We start from the raw sequence: 13444 nt of genomic DNA, 5'->3' as shown, positions 1-13444 counted from the left end.
ATGGGGAAGACACATGCGGTAGTCAAGTATGTGTTTCCGCTCATACTAAGAGCACAGAAACTACACGAGGAGCTGAGCAAGAAAACTGCAGCAACTGTGATAACGAGCACACCTGCTCCAATGCCAGAAGTAACTACCAAGCCTGCGACTCCGCCACATGTTGGAAGGATGATGAGCCACATGTGGAAGGAGGTCTACGAGAGAATGCACGAGGGAAGAAGAAGAAACACAAGACCTCCCCATAGTACTGCAGGGCAGGAAATGAAACCTGCCCCTCCAAGGATAATACCCGAGAAACTACCTGAACGAAAGAGCAGTACAGACGCATTCAGAGACATAGTGTTGGTCAACTACAGGAAAACGTTAAGAATCAAGAAAAGCCCATATGAAACAAACAATGAACTAAACGACTACTTGGACAGCACAGCCCATCTTGGAAACAACATATGGTACCAGCAGATGAAGGAAGTTGGACGAAGACAATCAGAAGGAGAATGTTTCGTCTGTGCACTCCTGCCATACAGCATGGGAAAGTCCAAGATCTTCGTGGCTGTAGAAGAAGATGTCCCCACAGCACACTGTATGTCACACGTAGCTATGTGCAACATCAGAGGACAATTCATGGGAAGAGATGCCTCATTGATATGGGCCAACGAAAGGACTACCCTGATGAAGGTGGGTTTGTCCAGGACATCAAAACAAGAAACAGGGCGCACACCAAGAATCACGTTATTAGATATGAAAACCCTGACATCAAAGGATCAGGAATAAGGTGGGAAATAAACTCAAGACTGAACGTCCAAGGAAAAACAGCAGAAGAAGCTCAAATATGGAGGAACCAGGGACAAATGCAGATCTGGGGATTAGTAGTTTCCCCAGACGGATGGGAAGAAGGAGTAGTAATCTGCCGAGCTTGGATGGTCCTTGGAGCCTGTAAAGAAGCAATAGAGAACTCACAGAGGCTATGCAGACCATTGTGGCCAAAATTGGTAAAGCTGTTGACATGGGTCGAAGACAGAGGAGGACCCCTGCAGATAGTACCGCTGGAAAACCCGAAACTGTGCTTCAGAAGTAATGGTACAAGGAAAATGGGGGAAAATCAAAACTGTGGACGAATATATGAGGCACCAGGAATGGCACAAGGAACCGCAGTCCTGATGGACCGCTATTGGGCGTGTGGATCCAAAGCATACATAAGACTGCCAATAAATTGGGGGGCATATGTACATTGGTCACTGTCCATGTTCCCGCACTGGTGATTCCAAAAAACGATCTGAATCTGGACAGCTTCCCGAAAGCAGATGCTCATCTGAGAAGGAGGAGATCCGCAGAACTGATATCCAGAATGAAGAGAGAAAACTACTTCTCTGCCAAATCAGAAGAAGCATTCTATGCGATTCCATACGAACACAGGCTGTTCAGCCTCACTTCAACAGTATTCACCGCAATGCTCCTGCCACACATACAAATTGGAGTGAATGCTAAATGGTTGCAGATAACCAGATGGGAGTTACTGCAGACCATCAACACCACAATAAAAGGATTCAATGCGATCAAAGAAGAGCTGAGAGCGGTTAGACTGATGACCCTCCAGAACAGATATGTGCTTGACATGATCACAGCAATGGATGGAGGTGTTTGTGCAAAAAACGGAGAATCATGTTGCACTTTTATACCATCACACGACGAAAAAAATGGAACCATCACAGATGCCATAAGCATGTTAACGACCCTGAAAAACCAGATGGCTGAGGAAACAGATGAAGTAGACGATGACAGCTGGTTCGGAAACCTATTCTCATGGGTCCCGCAATGGATGGCAGAGATATTCAAGTTTCTGGGAGCATTGCTAGCAATGGTGCTTCTAGGATTCTGTGTTATCAAGATAATCATCACACAGTGCCAAAAAACTGCAAAGAAGGCCATTGGGATGAAAGTAATGATCGATGTCGAGCCAGGGTGGAAGCCCAGAGACCTGACAGATGAGGAAATAAAGGACTTTGTGAAGGCCAGTGAATTTGCACCAGAAGGAACAAAATTCAATTATCCCAAGAAACGAAGAAGGTACGAAGGCAAATGGATTTACTGCAGTCCAAATGGACAATGCCAATTGATGAACTGGAACAAAGATGAGCATGTGAAAACAGCTGGAAGCTTGAAAGGAGTGATAAAGATATGGACACTAAAATTGCATACTTTCACGCCTTCTTGTGTAAACCCAGGAGACGATGAGCAAGAAGCTGAGGAATCAAAGAAATTGAATATAAAGGAGTAAGTAGGAGTGGTCGATGAACCGACCAGAGGGGGGAGTGTAGAGGAGGTCCGAGATACGACCTGAACCCCTGCCACCATTGCAAGTTGCCAGTAAGGTACTCGCCAAGGTATGTGACGCACGAGGAGCAGCTGAACCAAGAAAGGGCTGCAATTGGCCCCTGCCCTGTGTACATTAGAAGATCAATACCTGTTGAAATGCACATAAACAGGCAACCCTGGGCAGCACGGTACCCAATCAGACAACCGTACCTGCCATTGGTACGAAACGACGAGTATTTAGAGACTGTCCACGAGGAAACCCCGAAGGCCTTAATGGAAGGCCAATGGAAATAGACTAAGGGCCAAGGCAGCCCCGAGAACCACCAGAAGTGGCTACTGAAAGATATGCATGCCAGTACCGACAACTGCGAGGATAATTGTAATGGACGAAGGGGAGAGACACTGTGAAAAACGTATGGGAATGGTGCCATGAGACAAGATGGAACCAACCGCCTTATTGAACGTGTGTAAATAAGCTTGAAACGCAAGATGCTAAGTAATCGAGTCTGCTTGCAATGCTTAGTAGAAGTTAGAGCAGCAAGCGCCGACTGTATACATCTACCTCAATACAGCACAATGTACACGTGCAACTCCATTTTGTATAAACAGAAGTACTCCCAGGCGGCCAGGGCCTGACTGGCCAAGTTTCATATCCAGGCCCAAGCGGAGGAAAAGAGCGGGATCGACACTTAAGAAAGGATGGCTCATGCCGGGGAAATCAAGGTCAACAGAGAAGGGGAGGTGAGCATGAGCTCACGAGGCTCCAACTTCAGAGCATGCCAGCCCGCCCGTGAAGGTCAAGATAAGAGAGGCCCATGCAGGTGGCCAAGCGCATACAGAATTAAATGCACAAAAGGTTGGAAACTGATTCACGGTGGACCAACAAGTGACCAGACAGGCGCGAAGATGTACCACCGCCTGATGTCATCCAGAACCACATGGTGCCTTAACTTTTCCTGATAAGAGACTACAGATCCGAGGCCATACCCAGCCAATTAATTGACACATAGCCCTAAACCACTGATTGATGGAAGGGAGGCAGGGTGAATCTTTGGACACCAGGCACCAGGGTGTCTATTCTGCATGCTGCTAATTAAAAGTGGAGATTTATGTTTAGGGATGTAACTCGCCCAATCACAAGGGACCATGTAATCTAGGGTCCTATAGACATTGTAACCAATGAGATGTCGTACTTGTAGTGACATCAATCACGTGATGGGGTTAGAGGGATGGGCATAGACGCCCACCCGATAAGAGTTATCCAATCCATATGCCTTATCTTCATATACAGATATAACACCTATACTTAAGTTACCTTTCCCAATCAATTATATTGCATGATGATTTTTTATAGAAGTGTACGTCATTGATGACAGAATATGCCAAAAAAAAAGGCTGTTTGACTGAAGTTCGGGGAAGTCGGGCGAGACAGGTGTTCGCGATGCTGCTGATTTCCATATGCTGATGTATGTATCATTAAACAGACTTCCCTTTGCCAATTTACTGAGTCCTGATTATTGATTCTTGCCGGAGTATGTGAATCCTGCACTCTGTCCTTGCATGGTGCATCTATCTTGTATTACAAGTTTTCGAGGGTGAGTGCTGACCAATGGGCCTGTCAGTAATTACCTCTCCTCGTCAACACTACCTTGCAAGATGTGATTGAATAAGGACACAAACTGTCAAAAATCAAACTTACACTTAAATGTAACACCGAAGTGAGAGCCCTGAATGAAATGCCCCAGTACCTTAATCTTTAATTAGTCCGAGACACATTTATGCGACTGAGATTCAATATCTTGCCAACACAAGAAATCTTAGGGATCAGAGCCCAAGGAGCCACTGTAGACCTGGCGTGTAGATTCTGCAAAGTGACCGAAGTAGAAAGCCTTTATCATCTCCTAATGCAATATCCAGCCATGTCAGGAAAACGGCTTACTATCGGCCACTTGTACCTAAAGGACAAAAAACCATTAGACCAGGAGGAACGTTGGTCATTGATCCTATCTGGTGCTAATAGAGCAATGACAATCGCAGTGATCAGATTCTGGATGGCAATACAGCAAGAAATAATGAATATCTACATTTATTATTTGGTATTTTATTTGGTATTTTAGGAATTCAGAAACGTACAAATGTAAGGTGTAGGCCGAAGTTCATGCCAACGTCTTGGAAATCACTGTGCGACCGAAGAGGTTGCTTTATCGAAAACAAATACTTTGTGTATGGGAAAAGAACAATGTGTGCCTCACGATTAACATTTTAAATTAAGACCGAAGAAACAAAGTTAATATTTGATTAAAAATGGGAATAGTCCAATGGTCTCGGACAGTTTATTGTGAAATAAAATTACTTTACAAATTCTAAAATGTTACTGTTTTCTTTTAACAGGGAAGAAAAAAGTGCTTGTGGTGATATGTTAACAGGGTTTGCTTTTTGCTTTTTGCAGGCTGCCATGGAAAGCGAAGAGGGGCCCTGTATGGAACAGCCGCCTTCCCTTTCTATGGTGGCCATCTTGGAAAAGGATTTTGCTTTCTAATCCGGGACGCCAAAGGCGTCCCGGATTAGGACGAAAAATCCTCTTTTTTAGTAGTACGGGTTACTGCTTTGGAAATCTAGATTGTTAATGGCATTCATCCCCCTTTTTAGGGGTCGAATGATCCAGAGATCGCGTTATGCACTCATGCTTCGATTGGGCTGATAACTTGGCCTGCTGGCCCTTTATTCACCGTTCCAGTTTATTCACCGTTCCAGTCCCTGGAACAGAGGACGAACGCTACAATATTCCCATTACCATAATACAAACTGCATATGGAAATGTTGGACAATCTTATTGCGTCTCTGTATTTTACTGAGAAACATAAAGTACATAGAGTGCTTGCAATTTTTTTTAACTTATATTTGTAAACTATGAAAGGTGGTTCTTAAAGGAACGTTTACTTTGTTTACGGATGGCTTTTTTTTGGAAGGAGAGCTAAGAAGGAAAATTGCGGATGGAAATGAGCAAAGAGGCACCAAACAGTAATATGGAGGGGTAGGTGGATGGGGGAAAATGTTGTGCGTGTGTTATTTGTAAGTTTGGGGCAGTGTTCCTCATGCTCCTTCATTACAGCAGTGGTTCTGTTTCTTGGGGATGAGGGATGGCCTTAGCTCATGTCGTTTTCAGAAAAATAGTACTTTTGCTAAAAGTATGTACTTTGTACTACATTGTTAATGTCTGAGTACGAATAGGTGTTGTAGCTGTGCAAAGGAAATGTTGAAGATGCAAGTTCCAAAATCAGTAAAAAATGTACTTCCACACTGTCCACGAGGCATAGATCTTATTGTTTTTTGTTTTTAAACTCTTTTTTATTAGTGGTAACAAAAAGGCCAACAGCACCATTGCACAGTTCATTTCACAGATACAACAGGAATAAATTTGTTCAATGCAGTTTTACAAAACAATATTATGGTGACAAGTCATCATCAGTAATCATATTGCACAGGTAGACTCTAAACGGGCCCCAAATGTCTTTGGGTCTGCACGTCGAAGGTTGGGCCAAAACAAACTGCTCCTCTGATTCATTGACGTGTGTCAATTCTTGTAGGAATTGGTTCATGCTGGGTGGAAGAGCGGTTTTCCGCTTCAGTAAAATACATTTTTTGGCAACCGCACATGAAATGTTGAATAGTCTTCTAATTTTTTCTGAGTGCTTGCCTATGTCCCCAAACAGATATTTCTGGGGGGATCTGAGTAATTTCTTCCAGCAAACCTGCTACTGCCCTCCAGAACCCCCCAACCACCGGACAGTCTCAGTACATATGGAAGGAACCGGCCTGAGGAGCATTGCATTTAGGACAGGCATCCGAGGCATCCGGTGCGAACTTGGCGATCCTTGCCTGCGTGTAATGTAATCTATTTAGAATTTTGAATTGGATCAACCTCAGGCCAGATTTAAGAGAGATCTTCTTAGTTAGTGAACAGTATCTGGCCCATTTCTTCTCTTCAATCGGAGCTTGTAAGTCTGCCTCCCACCGCTCCTTATGCGTATACTTGTGATCTGTGTAGGTTGTTTATCGTGCTTGAGTACGTTGGAAAGCGTTCTGGCAGCCTTGTTACCCTCCCCGTATCTGCGCACGCGTATAGGGTCCGCCACGTATCGTACCTCCCTTATGGCGAGCTTATCAAACTCTTGAAGGTGCGTGTGTATATTGGCTAATACTACTTTGTCTTGCGTGTTTGTGTATGTTTTCTCCAGAACATCTAGTTTGCTTTCGATAGTTGACAATTCGGTTCTCACAGCCTTCAGCATACCCGTGGTTTTGGACATCAACACACCCCTCATCCAGACCTTGAAGAATTCCCACACCGTTGAGTATTTGTCAACTGATCCCATATTGTTGGATAGAAACTCTGTGATCTCAGCATGGAGTGCTTCTACTGTCCCCGGGTCTCCCAACATTCCACCCGGCATCCTCCACCTCCTAGCAGGGCACGGGGCATTCCGGAACATTAGTTCCAACAGCACTGGGGAATGATCTGACAATGTTCGAGGAAGGATTTCGCACCCCCCCACCACAGCCATCAACGACATGGAAACAAACCAATAATCAATCCTAGACTCCGAGTCATGTACCGAGGAATAAAACGTATATCTCCTGCTATCAAGATGAGTTTCACGTCATGCATCGACCAGCAAAAGTTGTGACAAAACCTGTCTCAGATTTAGTACTGCCCTACTTTGGGTTTTAACCACCTTCGAGGATCTATCAAGAACCTGGTCCAAGGCCAAATTGAAGTCTCCCCCCCATAGCACATTCGGAACATCAAGTGACGTAATTATCTGGTATATATCCATGTAAAAAGCAGGGTCATCAATGTTAGGCCTGTACGTGTTGACAAGGAGTATTTGTTGAGTAGCCACCTCCCCCCAGACCATGACATATCTGCCCAGAGGATCAGCCTTGTGACCACCCACCCTGAACCCAAGGCCCGGATGAATAAGGGTGATCACCCCTATGGACTGGGATGAATAGTCAGTGTAAAACCTCAGGGGACCCCACCTGGGCAATATATGGGCGTTACTCATTCCTACCGCATGGGTTTCTTGCAGCATCAGGATTTGGGGACTATGCCTGGCAACATAGTTGGAAATCTTCTTGACCTTAACCTGATTATTTAATTCCAGCCAATTCCACGTCAGGAGTTTAGCCCAGCACCGGGGCTCTGAAATGGAGCATTAGCCATTGTCAAACTCAACGGGTTTACAGTAATCGTTCAACATAATCGGTGACAGCCTCGAAACCACCTCAATTTTACTTTTCAACCAACTAGTCACCTCCAACTACTTTATACATGAACATGGCTCCGTAGAGTGGCACCAACCCCCAACAAGATGCCACCATAAGTCAATACAAGAGCTGAATTCTCCAAACCCCTCATCCTGTACCACCCCCCCCACCCTCATCATCACCCCCAACTTGACGATGTGTCCAACAAAACTTATGGAATATTCTGCGGGTAGCCATGTTGCTCCACATGGCCGCCGATCAGGTCCGACAACTCCACCAACCAAATTGCCTGGTACAGCTTGATCCGATATTTTTCTTAAGTATAGCCTTAGAAAGGGTTGTCAGTCGAGTGTTTCTTAGTCTGCAGGTCTGGGTCTGTTGTTTTGTGCCAGTCTGCCCCCTCTAGGAGGAAGGGGTATGGATGTTTCAATATACTGCGTGGCTTCGGCCGGAGACTCAAAGAAATGGCCCCTTCCCACATGCTGAATCCTCATTTTTGCCGGGAACATCAAGGCATATGGGATCTGTTCTTCTCTAAGGAGCCTCTTGACTGGCTTCTAGGATCTTCTGCTTGCCTGCACCCCGAGGAGAAATCTGGGTAAATGTGAATACGACTTTCCTCATATTGGAGGGTGCCCGCCTCTCTTGCCTTACATAGTATTGTATCTCTGAGCCTGTAATTGAGCAGTCGTGCGATTATAGTATGTGGTGGTGCGCCTGGTTTGGGTGCTGGGGCTGCTCGTTCCACCAAAACAATTTCAGAGAATGTCTCCGGTCCAAACAGGGTTTTAAGCAGTGTCTCAAGTTGTTTTTCCATTTGGCCTTTGCCAAAAGATTCCGCTACGCCCACCAAACGGATATTGTTTCTTCTGGAGCGCGACTCTAAGTCCTCGCATTTGTTCTGTAGTTTCGTCATGTTTTCTTTGATTTGGGTGATGTCACGGCTGTGATGTGAGATAGTGTCTTCATTAGTGCTTATCCTGCTTTCGGTTTCTGTTATACGCAAACTTTCTTTCTCCACACTAGCCTTTAAGGAGCCGATAGTGGACACTATGTCATCCAATTTTGTGTTGACTGCGTGAAAGCCATTCTGCACTATTGTGGTTAAGTTGTCTAAATTCTCACCAAGCTTAGTAGTGGGGGCCTCGTTAGCAGCAGTGTGGGCGTCAGCCGACGTAGCCAGACTCTGACTGCCCGTGTAAGCGTCCATTGGGCCCTTCTTCTGTTTCCCCGGAGTTTTGGCACCTTTTCCCGACTTCTGTGGTTCCCACATGATACTGTCGGAATCGTGTTCTGAAGCAGTTCAGTATATTGTTAGCCAAGTTTCCTCCCTTGCTCCTTATGCAGTGTCCGAGCCCTGGGAGTGGATCAGATTAAGGGGCTGAAGGCGTTATGAATGATCACACAATGAGCCCCCAGCCGGAACCCGGTGGTCTGAGCGGACTCGCCGGTCCAACGGAACGGCAGATAAAGTATATCGGCTCAGTGAGGATTGTCGCCGGGTCTGCAAGCCGCTGCCCCCGGAAAATAATGTGTCCTTTTTCGGCCACTCATCCGCCGCCCGGCCGCGCCTCCTTACCAGACGTTCTCATTTCCGGGCCTCTTCGCGGTTCCGTATCGCGGGCCCATCACACGCCTCACCCCGTGTTGTAATGCAGGTTCCGCAAGGGGCTTTTCTGGAGCTCAGCGGCCGCGGGCTGCCACACACCGGAGCCGGACTGGAACGCCGGTCGGTTCGTCCGACTGAACCGCCTGTGTCACGGCCAACCCAGAGACAGCAGCATATTACCAGCAGGGCATAGGGCCTGGGCCGCAGTTCAGGCTCCTCCCATCAGGGGCCTCGGTCCTTCAGCCACGCAGCGGCACTCACGTCGATTTCCCTGGAGCTTGGCGCAGGATGTATTCAGCCGTATGTATCGGCCGATCTGCCTGGAGCTTATCTCCGGTGTTCCTGGCCTCTGATTCACAGGAGTTCGACTGACCCACCACGGATCACTGGGCTACCTTCCCAGAACGTTTAGGGTATGCAGGCAATGTTATAACGGATGATATGGCGCAGGATATCTTAGTGGAGCGGGAGCTCTGGAATCAGGTGGCCATTTCCGTTGTGCGCAACAGCACTCCCCGCATAGATCTTATTGTTAAGTGTGTACGGATTCTCAGACACATCACCGTGCTGTGCGCCAGCATATGGTCATGTGGCATTCTCCGGAAGGTGTGCAATGAAATCACATGTTAGTTTACATTATGGTTACGTGCCACTACTAGAAACCTACGCACTTCAATAAAAAAACTTTGTTAAAGGGACGTTATGGATACGTTGCGCTACTAAAAACCTATGAAATTCACCAAAAAAAACTTTGTTAAAGGGACATTATGGTTCCAAGTAAAACCGAAAAAACCCTGAAATTCGCCAGTTATGGTAAGCTAAGCAACCATAACTCCCGTCACCACTGTGCACTGCTAAGATTAACAACCAGGACATCAAAGATGACATCACAAATGTCATTGAGGACATCACTGATGACATCACATGCACATTTCCTTTTCATGAAAACTCTGTAGAAGGTATTCTTATTATAATGTTGACCAAAAGGTGGCAAGGATCATTGGAGTAAATATCAAGTGCTAATTAGTGCATTAAGCAATGCATTGATATAAATAGCATTCTATTATGAAGTTCCATCCAGTATACTAAGGTACTCATGTGGAAACATAGGCATTGTGTGCAGCAGACATGATGGAGGTGCAATAGTCATAAGCTTGCCATGTTTAATAGTGAAATGATAACTGTTTTCTTATTAGAGTTTTGCGTACTGTGAAACATGTGATAAGTAGCCAATAAAACCCACTTATTACATAATTGCATTATTATAGACAAAACACAAAGAGACAACAACACATACAAATATCAGTATATACAAGGAATTTGAAGTAAGGAAAAAAACAGCAGTAGTAGCAGAAAGTGTTCATAACCTAACTGATTACCTTTATGCAGAGAAATTATTGCTCTATTTCAAAGGTGCTACCTACCCTATGCATATGTATCACATGATTTGACTGGACCCTAAGGGAATTACTGTAAGAGCATACTTGAAGGATAAGTCTACAGAAAGAAAATACCTTTTCAATTTTTAATTCCTGACTGTTACTGAAGGAAACCATGTTGCCAAGATATGGCAATAAAGGAAAAAAAGGGCAGCCAGACATTTGATGTCATCAATGACATTTATGATGTCATCTTTGATGTCCTGGGTGTTAGTCTTAGCAGTGCACAGTGGTGGTGGGAGTTATGGTTGCTTAGCTTACCATAACTGGCGAATTTCAGGGGGTTTTCGGTTTTACTTGGAACCATAACGTCCTTTTAACAATATATATAGCGGTCACCGCACTATAGTTAAGGTGAGTGGCATGAGCCATGAGCCATAGGAAGGCCCAAAATTCTACTGCTAATAACATTTGACTTGCATAATAGATTTGACTGATATTTGACAAAGAAAAGGTTTGTCACGGACCGCCCCAGAATGGACATTTTGGGAAAGATTTGTTAAGGAATTAAAATGTTATAAATAAAGTAAAAAAACGCTGTTGGCAGCCTCCTCCCATTCATCTTCCCATAGAGGAAAAGTCCACATTTTATCAAAACGCTGGACGGAATTGGAATAAATAAGAAAAACTTGGGCATGAAGCGCTGACTTAAGTTACAGTAAACTGTTATTTCGTCCAGTAGGTTTTAAAATATTTGACGGGAAAGGTGATGCCCCCATCTTCCAAAAATATAGCTATATTTCCCATTGTGCTTTGCAGCACGGAGGAAATGCAAAGCTGCCATTTCTTTTTTGGCTCGATGCAAGCGATTTCCGCAGTAATCCCGGAGGAATGCGAAAACGGAAACTGCAAAAAAAGCTTTTTAGAGCAGGACACATTAGGGAAAGCATCAGGCTGGAGGTGGGGAGAGGGATAGAGGACATCATGTGAAGTTGGGGAGTTGTGCGAGGTCTGGGGAGCAAGTTACAGTTCAGACATCGGGGGAATACCGTGGGAATCTCACCAGATTACCACGGTAATATCGGAGGACACGCTCGGAAACGAAAATGTGTCACACGAAGCCAACAGAGAAAGGGGGCAATGGAAGGGGGCCAGGGAGGTAAAAATCAACTCAGGAGGATAGTGTGACCTAGGAAAAAGGAAGAAGGCACAAGGGGAGTGCCTGTGAGGATTTGTAATTATTTTTGTATAATTATCGGGGGAATGGAAACTAAGGAAAGAAAAGCGAGGGGACATCTGTTGTCGGCAGGAGGATATGGGTCTTTGTGCCAGTGGCCCTAGCCAGTGGGCCCCAAAGAAACCTATTGGTGCAACATGTGCAGTGGCCAGGACCAAAGGCCATGACAAGAGGGTTTGAAAGAAACCTAACATATTAAAATATACCGTGGGTATGGCCAAAGGCTGTGCTCACTGGCCAGGGCCGAAGGGCATGGCTAGTGAGGCCCAAGGAAACCTATTGGTGGAGCATGTATAGTGGCCATTGAGTATACTATGGTATAGCAAAACCCTTGAAATTCACAGAAAAGACCTTAGTTAAGGGACAGTTAAGGTGATTAGATTTAACGCCGCAAAACCCTTGAAATTCAGTGGATGTGGTAAGTGATGATGATCCCCCCTGTTGCAAAGCCCATGAGCACTTACATAGCAGATGGGATTCACACTGACAAACCAAATTAGAGGCCGGCAAGATAGCTCAGTGGGTTGAGCGCTTGCTGTTGCAATCTATGCGTGACCTGCAGGTCGCAAGTTGGGTGAGGTTTCGTGCAGGGGGAGTAAACTTATAGGGGAAGTCCCAAAAAAAACTATTTCTCCATACACTGAATGGGCAAAAACTTTGCGCATGGCTACAGGTTGAATGGCTGGACAGATTTTCACCATATTTGCAGCAGGAGCGCATCCTTGGGGCAGAAAGCATGCTTTTGTGTGTTTGGTGTAAATCGGAGCAATATTTTTGTTGCAAAGAACTGAAATGTACGTCCCAAAAAATGTGTGATATGTAGATTTTCTCTGCAGACCCATTTCCCTGTTCGCTCTATGGACAAAAGTCTCATTGGCCTGCGGTACACCGTGCTGTTGGCGAACATTGGTAGCGGCCGGCGGCCGGCAGATGGCTGGAGGGAAGGGTGCTGTGCGTCAAAGGTTTTGGGAAAAGCTGCCATGGTGTATCGGAGGACAGTGTTGTGGTGTGTGTGCTAAGCCCCTAATGCATTGTGTTCATGGCTGGGCCTCTTGTATGTAACTGTGTGGCTGATAAAAGTAGTCATATCTGCCTCCGCTCTAGGCATCCATTTGCCCTGTTCACCGGGCAGTGAAAAATGTGATTACACTGCAGTGTAAGGTGACGTGTTGTGCTTGAATAGTTTTCGATAACGCCAGCATGTTGTTTCGGAGGGTAGTGCGGTGGCGAAAGGGCCTGGAAAACATAGTTTACGGCATCTGGTGGTGGGAAGAAGGGATGCAAAGGGTGGGGGAGTGAGAAGTGCTGCAGGTGGTACATCTCCTTAGAAGAAGACGGTGGTGTGCCAGCGTTATCCGTGCATACTACGCTAATTCGCAGTTATCTCAACAGGCAACAATCTTGTGTGGTCATTGCAGGCAGCCTTCGTTATGGCATGCCAGCTGCAGTGGCGATGTCTTTCTGTGATGAGTGGTGGTAGGCACATTTGCAGAAGGGGGTGCATTCCAAAAGACATGCACATTTACATATAGGGTGTACTGTGGTGTGCTGTGTGTGGTAAGTCCGTAGCCCCTTTAATGCATGACTGCAGCCCTTGCACAGAAAAGTATGTCCACTTCTTGAAAATGTATGTCG

This window comes from Ambystoma mexicanum, chromosome 4p, assembly GCF_040938575.1.
Source record: "Ambystoma mexicanum isolate Mex_15411 chromosome 4p, UKY_AmexF1_1, whole genome shotgun sequence".
In the NCBI taxonomy this organism is placed as follows: Eukaryota; Metazoa; Chordata; class Amphibia; order Caudata; family Ambystomatidae; genus Ambystoma; species Ambystoma mexicanum.
Note: the sequence above shows the minus strand (reverse complement) of the source record.